This window comes from Salvelinus sp. IW2-2015, linkage group LG1 (assembly GCF_002910315.2).
Source record: "Salvelinus sp. IW2-2015 linkage group LG1, ASM291031v2, whole genome shotgun sequence".
Classification (NCBI taxonomy): Eukaryota; Metazoa; Chordata; class Actinopteri; order Salmoniformes; family Salmonidae; genus Salvelinus; species Salvelinus sp. IW2-2015.
The window spans coordinates 39,778,218-39,790,646 of NC_036838.1; the positions used below are offsets into that span (position 1 = coordinate 39,778,218).

Here is a 12,429-nt window from a genome sequence, read left to right on the forward strand (position 1 = left end):
CCACAGAGAGAGAACTTGTTTATCAGTTTGTAATAGTTGTGTTGTGGTTGTGGGCTCATGGTCTCCTGTGTTATAGTCTGTGTATGTGTTGTGTTTGTGGTCGTGGACTCATGGTCTCATGGTCTGCTGTGTTATGGTTGTGTTGTGGTCATGGTCTCTTATGGTCTCCTGTGTTATAGTTGTGTTGTGGTTGTGTTATTAGTTGTGTTTGTGGTCGTGGTCTATGGTTGTGTTGTGGTTGTGTTATAGTTTGTGTTCTGGTCGTGGGGTCTCTTATGGTCTTCTGTGTGTGTGGTCTCTCTGTGCAGGCTAATGTTGGTCAGATGGACTCAGCCAAGGACGTGGAAGAGATCGTTGGAAACTCGCCCTCATCCAGGTACGAAACACTCTGGAACATCCCACAACACCTGGATGGAACACTGGGGAACACAGAACAACATTCAACATATTCCAAACAAAACAGGGCACAGATATAAACAAAATATGCCCTATCATTGTGTTACCCATACATGGACAGTGTCATGTAAAAGTGCTGAATCTGTGGTCATGGAACTCCTCAACCCCAGACTTTGGATCCGACAGTCACATAACCTGCTAGATGGATCACTGTGTGCTGGGTCAGCTCACCAGGGGTTACAGGAAACTGACACAACACACACACCACACACACACACACACACACACACACACACACACACACACACACACACACACACACACCACACACACACACACACACACACAACACACCACACACACACACACACACACACACGTGCAGTACAGTTTTACAGTAACCCTTCCCTCCCTTTCTCTGCCTCCTAGGTCCAGGCCACAGTAGTAGGGTTCCTGGCATCCATCGCAGCAGTGATCTTTGGCTGGATCCCAGAGGGGAACTTTAGACTGGGACATGCTATCTTGCTGTGTGCCTCCAGTGTGGCTACCGCATTCATCGCCTCTCTGATACTAGGTACCACTAGGAGGATAGGAGACAATAATCAATAATACTGATTCACTTTTTTCATACTCTAATTATTCATATGCACATGGTAACCCTAGATACGATTTGACAGCGGAAAATTGATAATATCAACTCAGCAAAAAAAGAAACGTCCTCTCACTGTCAACTGCATTTATTWTCAGCAAACTTAACATGTGTAAATATTTGTATGAACATAAGATTCAACAACAGACAAACTGAACAAGTTCCACAGACAYGTGACTAACAAAAATTGAATAATGAGTCCCTGAACAAAGGGTGGGTTAAAATCAAAAGTAACAGTCAGTATCTGGTGTGGCCACCAGCTGCATTAAGTACTGCAGTGCATCTCCTCCTCATGGACTGCACCAGATTTGCCAGTTCTTGCTGTGAGATGTTACCCCACTATTCCACCAAGGCACCTGCAAGTTCCCGGACATTTCTAGGGGGAATGGCCCTAGCCCTCACCCTCCGATCCAACAGGWCCCAGACGTGCTCAATGGGATTGAGATCCGGGCTCTTCGCTGGCCATGGCAGAACACTGACATTCCTGTCTTGCAGGAAATCACGCAAAGAACGAGCAGAATAGCTGGTGGCATTGTCATGCTGGAGGGCCATGTCAGAATGAGCCTGCAGTAAGGGTACCACATGAGGGAGGAGGATGTCTTCCCTGTAACGTACAGCGTTGTGATTGCCTGCAATGACAACAAGCTCAGTCCGATGATGCTGTGACACACCGCCCCAGACCATGACGGACCCTCCACCTCCACCAATCGATCCCTCTCCAGAGTACAGGCCTCGGTATAACGCTCAATCCGACCATCACCCCTGGTGAGACAGAACCGCAACTCGTCAGTGAAGAGCACTTTTTGCCAGTCCTGTCTGGTCCAGCAACGGTGGGTTTGTACCCACGTTGTTGCCGGTAATGTCTGGTGAGGACCTGCCTTACAACAGGCCTACAAGCCCTCAGTCCAGCCTCTCTCAGCCTATTGCAGACAGTCTGAGCACTGATGGAGGGATTGTGCGTTCCTGGTGTAACTCGGGCAGTTGTTGTTGCCATCCTGTACCTGTCCCGCCGATGTGATGTTCGGATGTACCGATCCTGTGCAGGTGTTGTTACACGTGGTCTGCCACTGCGAGGACGATCAGCTGTCCGTCCTGTTTTACGAATTATCTTTGAAAGATCCTGAAAAAGAGATCTTTCTTTTTTTGCTGAGTTTATGTTACAAATTCCATAAAACTGATTTAGTGGGTTTAACATTAAGCCCCTCTTTCTGTCTGCAGTGATCATAATGATTGGTGGGTTTAACATTAACCCCCTCTTTCTGTCTGCAGGGATCATTATGGTTGGTGGGTTTAACATTAAGCCCCTCTTTCTGTCTGCAGGGATCATTATGATTGGTGGGTTTAACATTAAGCCCCTCTTTCTGTCTGCAGGGATCATTATGATCGGTGTGATCATTGCAGCCAGGAAGGTTGGCATCAACCCTGACAACGTGGCCACGCCCATCGCTGCCAGTCTGGGAGACCTGATCACACTCTCTCTGCTGGCTGGCATCAGCACAGGATTGTACAAGGAGCTAGGTACGACACACACACACACACACACACACACACACACACACACACACGCACACACGAAAGATACAGAAACAAACACACACACACACTTGTGATACAGATACAACACAGACACCACAAACACACACTTGTGATCTCAGAATTAAATAGAACATTTATATATAGTGCATAGTATCTCTATGCTTGAGATACAGATACACACACACTCAAACACACTCATCACAAATACCCACTTTGCGTTACACCAGGGGTGGGCAATTCCAGTCCTCGAGGGCCTGATTGGTGTCACCGTTTTGCCCCAGCCCCAGCTAACACACCTGACTCCAATAATCACCTAATCATGATCTTCAGTTTAGAATTCAGTTTGATTAATCAGCTGTGTTTGTTAGGGATGGAGAAAAAGTGTGACACCAATCAGGCCCTCGAGGAGTTCCCCACCCCTGCTTTACACCTATCTGTCTCACCCCAGGGTGTGAGTGTGGCAGTAAAAGTCCCATTAGAAACACTTTAACTCACCCCATAACTGCTAGACTCTTAAAGTAAGGATCTTATTTTAACATCGGCCTACTTGAGGTTTGACTCCACCACTGACCTCACAGTGGTAGGGGATGTATGTATGTCTGACTGTGTGACCCCATAGCTATGCCGTCTAGTGTTAGCTCATCACCACACTCTGCGGCATGTGATTCAGAATAACGTGTTTTTTATTGCCCCCCACGACCACACATAAATACATGGAAACACTCACGATTTCCCATTCACACCCAGTCTGAGTTTCTATATTGAGCTGATGAAGTGTGTGTTATATAGCATAGCAATGATGTTAACCCCTGTGTGTGTGTTCTCTTATAGAGTTTAACGACTATGCCAACCCGTTGGTGTGTGCTGTGTTTGTGGCAATGACCCCTCTGTGGGTGCTGATCGCTCGGAGGATCCCGTCCACCAGGGAGGTGCTCTACTCAGGCTGGGAACCTGTCATCATCGCCATGGCAATCAGCAGGTACAAGACCTATGTTGAGCCACTCTCTCACCTGTGTCTCTTATGTGTCTCGCCCCTTCTCTCCTCTCTCTGTGCCTAACTTTCCTCTCATCTGTGTCACTGTTCTCTAACCTGTCTCACCCACCTCTCATCTGTGTATCTGTTCTCTAACCTGTCTCACCCACCTCTCATCTGTTTCTCTGTTCTCTAACTTGTCTCACCTACCTCTCATCTGTGTCTGTTCTCTAACCTGTCTCACCTACCTCTCATCTGTGTCTGTTCTCTAACCTGTCTCACCTACCTCTCATCTCTTCTGTCTCACCTGTGTCTGTCCTGTGTCTCACCTCCCCTCCTCTGTGCTCTCCTTAGTGTTGGGGGTCTGATCCTAGATAAGACTGTGTCCAACCCCAACTTTGCTGGTATGGCTGTCTTCACTCCTGTTATCAATGGTGAGACTCCTGGCATTGAAATACCCAGCACATAACCACTCATACACAACCACTGATACGAGACCCCTCATAGACTATGCCTGTCTGTCTCATACGTGTACTGTGATGTGCTCTGCCAGGTGTGGGAGGTAACCTGGTTGCAGTGCAGGCCAGTAGAATCTCCACCTATCTGCACATGAACGGTATCCCAATGGGAGAACCTGACCCCAACCCCAGGAAATGCCCCACTCCCTGCACCTCCTTCTTCGGCTCCAGTGAGTATTGATTGGTTTTATGTTAAGGGTAAATGTTTACTGATGCAAGATTGTAATCAAAATGGTGGTTTGTTGAGTGTTATTATGTAAACACGTGTTTCTTGCCCCTCTCTCTCTCAGATGTGAACTCTCGTTCAGCGCGGGTGCTCTTCCTCCTGGTTGCTCCAGGTCACCTGGTCTTCCTCTACACCATCAACTCCATGCAGGGAGGACACACCACTCTAACATCCACATTCATTGCCTTTTATATGGCAGCTGCTCTACTGCAGGTACACGCACACACACGCACCACTCACGCACACACACACACACACACACCACTCCTCACCACTCTCCCTCTCTGTCTCTAGGTGTTGATCCTGTTGTACCTGGCTGACTGGATGGTCCACTGGATGTGGAGTAGGGGGATGAACCCTGATAACTTCTCTATTCCTTACCTGACGGCCCTGGGAGATCTGCTGGGGACCGGCTTCCTGGCCCTCTGCTTCCATGTCCTCTGGCTCATTGGAGACAGAGACACCGACGTGGGAGACTGAACACACACACACCTGGACAGCATACATACACGGCATCAACGCCAGAACACCGGAAACAACCTGAACAACGGAACTGTACAGTATCTCCCTCTAGACATCTGAACCACAGACCAGCTGAATGACTTTCAGACCCAGACCTAACCCCTGACCCTTTGACCCCCAACCTCCTCCCCCCTCCCCTCACTGGGTCTCAGACTACTCCACTCTTTCTTTATTTGACTAAATAAGAGTTCTACTACTATTGTTTTTTATTATTATTACTACAATGATTATGATTATTATTGGTAATAGTGAATTTGATATGAATCTATATCTGTTTTATCATTGGGCAGATTAATCCTCATTATTTTCAATGGGGACATTCTCCCTTGGGCCAGTCACGTTGGCCGCATTTGTAAAGATGAGATATATTTTTAGGGCTTGAAATGAAGACAGACAGCAAAAAAACTCACACAAGCCTAGAATGCTTTATCACCAAGTGCTATATATATATAAAGAGATTAATTAATGATGAGATATGGGGCCGATTCCGACCCGAGTTAAGCGCTAGTAAATGGAAGTTAATTTCCTTTTTATGCACTTTTCTCTGTATGCRTATTCTGACCTTGAATTTAAGCATGAGAATAGCATGATATTCACCCGCTATTCATTCAGGGTGGAGATCTAAGAAATGAAGGTGTGGTGGAGGTGTCTACACCGTATTCTGACCTTGACTTAATTCCCTCATCATTTCACCACCTTTACGCGCGAGGAAACCAGCAGTAAGGTTGAGCGAACCCGCCGGTTCCAAGTGGAAAAAGCGTCTACTTTCTTTTTTCCAATAGAAATAACAGCTTTCTCCATGCACTATAATTGATACATTGATACGAGTTGTTGATAAGAGCTAGATAAATGAGTAATCCATTTGGAGAAGGGGAATGTAAATACACACAGCAATTGTTTTAGAGGATTTTTCCTTATGATCCGTGGAGACGAATATGAAACCAGTCGTATGGAAGCAAACTGAAAATCATATCAACATGACATGTATTGTGGCCCCTTTTCCACTGTGAAGTAGGCTATAAATAGATGTGCAGTTATTCCACAGTTTTATTGTGTGTCTGTAATGGTCTGGGTGTAGCTGGTGCAAAGGAGTCAGGCGCAGGACAGCAGAGATGAGTAACACAAGTAACTTTACTCAAATATTCCAATAACATGCCGTAATGCCGAGCCCACAATAACGGACCGAACATACATAAAACAATCACGCACAAAAACCATGGGGAAAACAGAGGGTTAAATAATGAACATGTAATTGGGGAATTGAAACCAGGTGTGTAAAACAAAGACAAAACAAATGGAAAATTAAAAGTGGATCGGCGATGGCTAGAAGGCCACCGTTGACCGCCGAACACCGCCCGAACAAGGAGAGGGACCGACTTCGGCGGAAGTCGTGACAGTGCCCTCATAATTTGCGTAGATGAAATTTGGAGACCCAAGCTATAGGCTTCTGTAGGGCTGAACCTGCCCAGTTGATATAAGCGCTTTAAAATGTTTTAATTATATGCCCCGGCTTTTCTCCATTTTATTTTACAATTGTATCATGTTAAATATTAGCCACTATCGGGAGCCACAGTCAGTAATACTCACATACATTTATAACTGTCACTTTAGTGTTAGTTCTTCAATTTGTACCTTACCCTTTGCATCATTCCATTCCGTTTACCTTTCTTTCCTCCGTCACATCCGTGAAGTTGTTCCTGAGGGTCGCTAGCATTACTGGATCATATTAGGTTAAGGCTGTCCAATAATTAGGGACATGTAGCCTATTTGAATCATTATGGAACTCGGACCAGTTCCAATATTTGTTATTAAATGTTAAATTTATTTTTYTGTTACCCCTTTTTCTCCCCAATTTTGTGGTATCCAATTGATATTTACAGTCTTGTCCCATTGCTGCAACTCCCGTACAGACTCGGGAGAGGCGAAGGTCGAGAGCCGTGCGTCCTCCGAAACACAAGCCAACCCTTGACACAATGCCCGCTTAACCCGGGAATCCAGCCGCACCAATGTGTCGTAGGAAACACCGTACACCTGGCAACTGTGTCAGCGTGCATTGCGCCCTGCCTGCCACAGGAGTCGCTAGAGCGCGATGGGACAAGAACATCCCTGCCGGCCAAACCCTCCCCTAGCCCAGACGATGCTGGGCCAATTGTGCGCTGGCCCATGGGTCTCCCGGTCACGGCCGGCTACGACAGAGCCTGGACCCGACCCAGGATCTCCAGTGGCACAGCTAGAATTGCGATGCACTGCCTTAGACCACTACGCCACTCGGGATGCCACCTTCCAATATTTAATGGATTGTACTTGATTCAGGATAAATCAAACTACTGTATTTTTGATTCATCAATATGTTTAGTGTGTAAAGGCTCTCCAAACATTTTTTTTTCTTATGATTCATACATACTTTCCTAACCCTAAAATGTGCCCAAATAATCTACATGATCACAGTATTTCTAAATCTACCAGTTGGTGCTGAAAAGGAGACGAATATGCATATACACTTCCGGTCAAATGTTTTAGAAGACCTACTCGTTCAGGGGTTTTTCTTTATTTTTTACTATTTTCTACATTGTAGAATAATAGTGAAGACATCACAACTAGGAAATAGCACATATGGAATCATATAGTAACCAAAAAAGTGTTAAACAAAACATATTTGAGATTTGAGATTCTTCAGATAGCCACCTGAGACTGAATTTAAAGAAATGTTTAAAGTTCTTACATTTTCCGTGTTGACTGACATTCATGTCTTAAAGTAATTATGGACTGTTGTTTGTCTTTGCTTATTTGAGTCGTTCTTGCCATAATATGGACTTGCTCTTTTACCAAATAGGGCTATCTTCTGTATACCAACTGTCAAGGCACAGCTTTGCACACTCTTGGCATTCTCTCAACAGGCTTCATGCGGTAGTCACCTGGAATGCATTTCAATTAACAGGTGTGCCTTTTTCAAAGTTCATTTGTGGAATTTATTTCCTTCTTAATGCGTTTGAGCCAATCAATTGTGTTGTGACAAGGTAGGGTTGGTATACAGAAGATAGCCCTATTTGGTTACTACATAATTCCATATGTGTTATTTCGTAGTTTTAATGTCTTCACTATTATTCTACAATTTAGAAAATAGTCAAAATAAAGAAAAACCTTGGATGAGTAAGTGTTCTAAAACCTTTGACAGGTAGTGTATTTAGATGGCTTTCTTTCATTGATCCCTTTATTCTGAACCATTGTATTCTAATTAGTCGGTTGACAAAATTCAAATTTCAAATACACCGTATTTAAGGGATGTCTTAAGACAAATCTACTGGAAACCGCGTTGATTGAAAACAGCACAAGAAAATCTGTTGGCCAGCTAGCGGTAGGGTTTTAGCAGTTTAATTAAATGTATTCAGCACGCTCAAGGGAACCACGTCTGTCTTACCTGCATAAGGTAAGTCTGAATACCAACTACTGAGAAGTGCGTAGGAAAGGCGCGCGTATCAAAGGCATTCATTTCCTAAGTCGGAATCGGTCCCTATGTGAATAATGTTTGATGAAGGGGAGTGCACAGGGCCTTAAATGACCAWCCCAATTTGCCTTGCCTTTAGAGTAGTGATTCAGGGGGGTCTGCTGCACAGGGACCCGGACCAGAATGTAGAGACCTGAATCCACTTAGGTAACAACCTTCCAACCCAGTCAGTAGACGTCTGAACACTAACCTGAACAGAAACAGGAAGTGTTAACATCTCTGGGTAGAAGTTGCCCTTTAAGCACAGAWCTTGGATCAGCTTACCCTTCCCAAATCCTAATCTGAACCATTGGGGAGAGATGAAAACATACCTGACCATGTATCAGCAGTGAGAGGCAACTTCAAACTATTCTGTGGACAGAGGTCACTAACGTGGTGCCAAGAACCTCTATATACAATCATGTTTCACACTCAGTTGGAGGGTTGTTTCTTGAATTAAAGTCAGCCCAGTTCTTGCCAACCCTGTCCTTAGTGGTCCCTGAGGCGGCAGCGCTCCACAACTAAGTGTCAACCCTTCCTTAGTGGTCCCTGAGGCGGCAGCGCTCCACAACTAAGTGTCAACCCTGTCCTTAGTGGTCCCTGAGGCGGCAGCGCTCCACAACTAAGTGTCAACMCTTCCTTGTTCTCCCCTAAACCCCCTAAAGGGTTATGATAGTGAAATGTCTTCAATTAAATTTTTGTTTCTTCTTTGTTTACTTTTTTTGCACACAAACACTTAGCCCAAAATTCTGTCTCTATGTTTGTCCGGCCTGCCGAAGTTTCTGGCAGGATGACGGTTATGCACAAACATAGCTGCAGGAAGTAGGGGTGCTGAGGGTGCTGCAGCACCCCCTGATAAATCTGAGAAAACTAAAATAAGATTTAAAATTTTTTTTAATGTGTATTCGTTGCCTCCTCCCCCCGTCAACAAGCACCCCCACCCCAAAACATCTTCCTGCGGCCATGCGCACATAGGGTTCACCGAGGTTAGAGTAGCCTTACTGGGAGGCCAGAGAGAGACCAGAAAGAGGGCAGAGAGGGTAGAGACAGCTCTTATTGAGAAAGAGGCCATTCTAGGTGAAATCTGCTCTCCAAATTGTATGACATTTTTTCCAGCGCAAGGAATTAGGAGAATCTGTAAAAAGGTGGCTTTACTTGTTTGGTGTGTTCTGATTGGAAGGCTTAACTGGGCTTCAATGGTTAGTGAGGAAAGACAGGATGTCAACTGATGTGAGATGAACGTTATCAAAAATTGCAGTTTGTTGAAGGATGATTTGTCAAGCCAATATTCCCACCATTATGGATATCATGTAACAACATCTCATGTCTCGCTCGCTCTCTCTGTTAGGGATATCGTGTAACAAATGTCATGTCTCTCTCGATCTCTCTGTTAGGGATATCGTGTAACAAAATGTCATGTCTCGCTCGCTCTCTGTTAGGGATATCGTGTAACAAAATGTCATGTCTCTCTCGATCTCTCTATCATGGTAAAAACACAACGTCACACACAATGTGCAGCTGACCTACAATATCTGCCAGATAGACGCCATGCTTCAAAATGGTCTCTTATCCAACCCTCACCAACCTACTACTGTCAGTATAGACACTAATTCTCTAAKCAGCAGAGCCCAGCTTGATGGTGAAATGCATGTGTTATCATCTGATGTTTCCTTATCAGGTGCTTGTTAGATTTCTATGTTTTTAAGGGGCCAGCAGAATGCATGTGCAGGGCACATAATATGAATATGCAAAACTTGTGTGTTATGTATTAAGTTTCCTTCTCTTTAAAATTATAATTTTTTCCTGCTTAGGTTTGTGACCCATTTTACAAAGTTGAGTCTGTTAGATTTTTCTTTAACTTGATTATTTTTCCTAATCCTTCTGTCATCTTGTGTGTTGGTCATAGTGAATGATTATGCCATGTCTATAATTGAGGCAGCCCAAGTGGATTATAGTGTCACTGTGTGGAAAGTACTGTAGTATACACATAGACACCAGATGGAGAGATTGTCATGTGTGAATATGAGACAGTGCTGATCGCCTCTCTGTTCACCATTCCCTTCATCTAGATTCTAGAACCTGTATCCAAGATTCTTATCCAGGACCTGTGTTTTCTAGATTCTAGAACTTGTATCTTCTTTTTTCTAGAACCTGGGTATTCTAGAACCTTTATCCTTGGTTGTAGAATCTATACCTTCTGAATACTAGAAAATGTATCCAAGATTCTATTCTAGAACCTTTCCTCTGAATTCTAAAACCTGTATCCTTGATTATAGAATCTATACCCTCTGGATTCTAGAACCTGTATCCAAGATTCTATTCTAGAAAGTCCTCTGGATTCTTGAGGCAGAAGCCTGGATGTTAGTAAACCTGTGCCAGCTTTCTGCCCCAGCACGGGTCAGAGGTTGTGAATACTTCTTCAGGGGGGAAGGAATGCTTTGTCTATTTATTTTTAGATGCACACAAAGCAAATTGTACATACTATATTTATTCTATAAATAAGGTGTTTATTTTTCATTTCATTTTGTTTCAGTTCGCTGTTTTTGTAATTGTTTATCACATTTTATTTTCTTTTTTTGTTAATTMTTTTTTCTTGCCTCGGGCCAGTAGAGCTTCAGCGCTAACCGCGGTAGATTAGCGGCTAAGTTAACGAACAGAACAGCGTGGTGCCTAATATCTCATGAACCTCACACACCTCACACCCCCTGCCCTCAGGCAGGGGCCCAAACATAGGAGGCCTTAACCAATCAAGAGCCAAGCTCAAGACATAGTAACAAATCAGGAGCCAGGCTCACCACAGAGTAGCATCTCTTTAATTAGCTTTGAGTAATAACTGATGTATGTTGATTTGATGTTGTGAATTGTGTTGATTTGATAGGTGAATGAGTAGTCTAAGAGAGAGGCTGCATGGCTGTAAAGGCTGCAGTGTTTGGGAATCACTGGGGCCAGAATCTTCTATTTAGAACATAAATGAATAGATGGATATTGTAAATAGAAGGTGCTGACTAGGGCAACTCTGGGTTGGGTTAGGAACAGACTCAGTGGTGGGACGACACTGAGGTTTAGAAAGTATAACGGACTGATCAACCCCACCCTTCCCCATAACCCATACCCATACCCATGTGATACATTACACTGTATCTTCAGAAAGGCATAACACACATACCATACATACTGTACATGCATGCAGATATACACACACAAACACACTCATACCCCCCCCCCCTCTCTCTCTCTCTGTAACCCATGACTGTAGTTTGGGTTCTCTCTCTGCAGGACTTTCTAATTGCTGGAATTAAAGGACTATATCATTTCGTACACTCTTCAGTAATCCTATGGTTTCTGTGAGTACCTCTGTGTGTGTGTGTGTGTGTGTGTGTGTGTGTGTGTGTGTGTGTGTGTGTGTGTGTGTGTGTGTGTGTGTGTGTGTGTGTGTGATGGTGTGTGTGTGGTGTGTGTGTGTGTGTGTGTGTGTGTGTGTGTGTGTGTGTTTTGCCTTTCTGAAGATGCAATGTTGTGTATGACATGGGTTATTGAGTGTCCTTGTGATAGAGGTGAGTAGCTCTCTCTCTGACACACACGCACAGATGTTTGGTGCTGTCATCTGGTTCACAACCAAAGACACACATACACTCTGAGTCCTGGTTCTCACAGTCTTATCAGAGATACAACTGTCTCAGTACAATGTATCAGCTCAACACTGAATCTTGGAAGACACCTGTGTTTTTGAGAAATTCAACCTCAGTAGATATGGATTTGAACAGTGAAAGAAATGACCTAGCCTAGTGCACAATACACATTTAATGATGTTTTATTTAGGAATGTAATTCTACAATAACTACAATAACTATATTACATGTAGGTCCCTCATGTGAAAATGTGTCGTCTCCATGACATAAAGAATGAATAAAGAGTATAAACTAATTACTGCACCTGATGTTGAGTAAGCAGTGTCTAATGTCAATCAGAATAATACAATACACACACTAGTGGTGTGCTCCTCTACAAAGCTGTGAACTAGACTGGCAAAACATGTCAAATCTGACAAAAAACACAGAAAAACCAAAACATGTCAAATCTGACCAAGAACACAGAAAAACCAAAACATTCAGTGATTTGCATAGC

The 12,429-nt window shown here is 44.0% G+C and overlaps 1 pseudogene; it reads left to right on the top strand.

The window, feature by feature from the left end:
• LOC111967500 (solute carrier family 41 member 1-like) overlaps window positions 1-10,819 on the top strand; it is a 37,821-nt pseudogene extending 27,002 nt beyond the window's left edge.
• The last annotated feature ends 1,610 nt before the right edge of the window (window positions 10,820-12,429 follow it).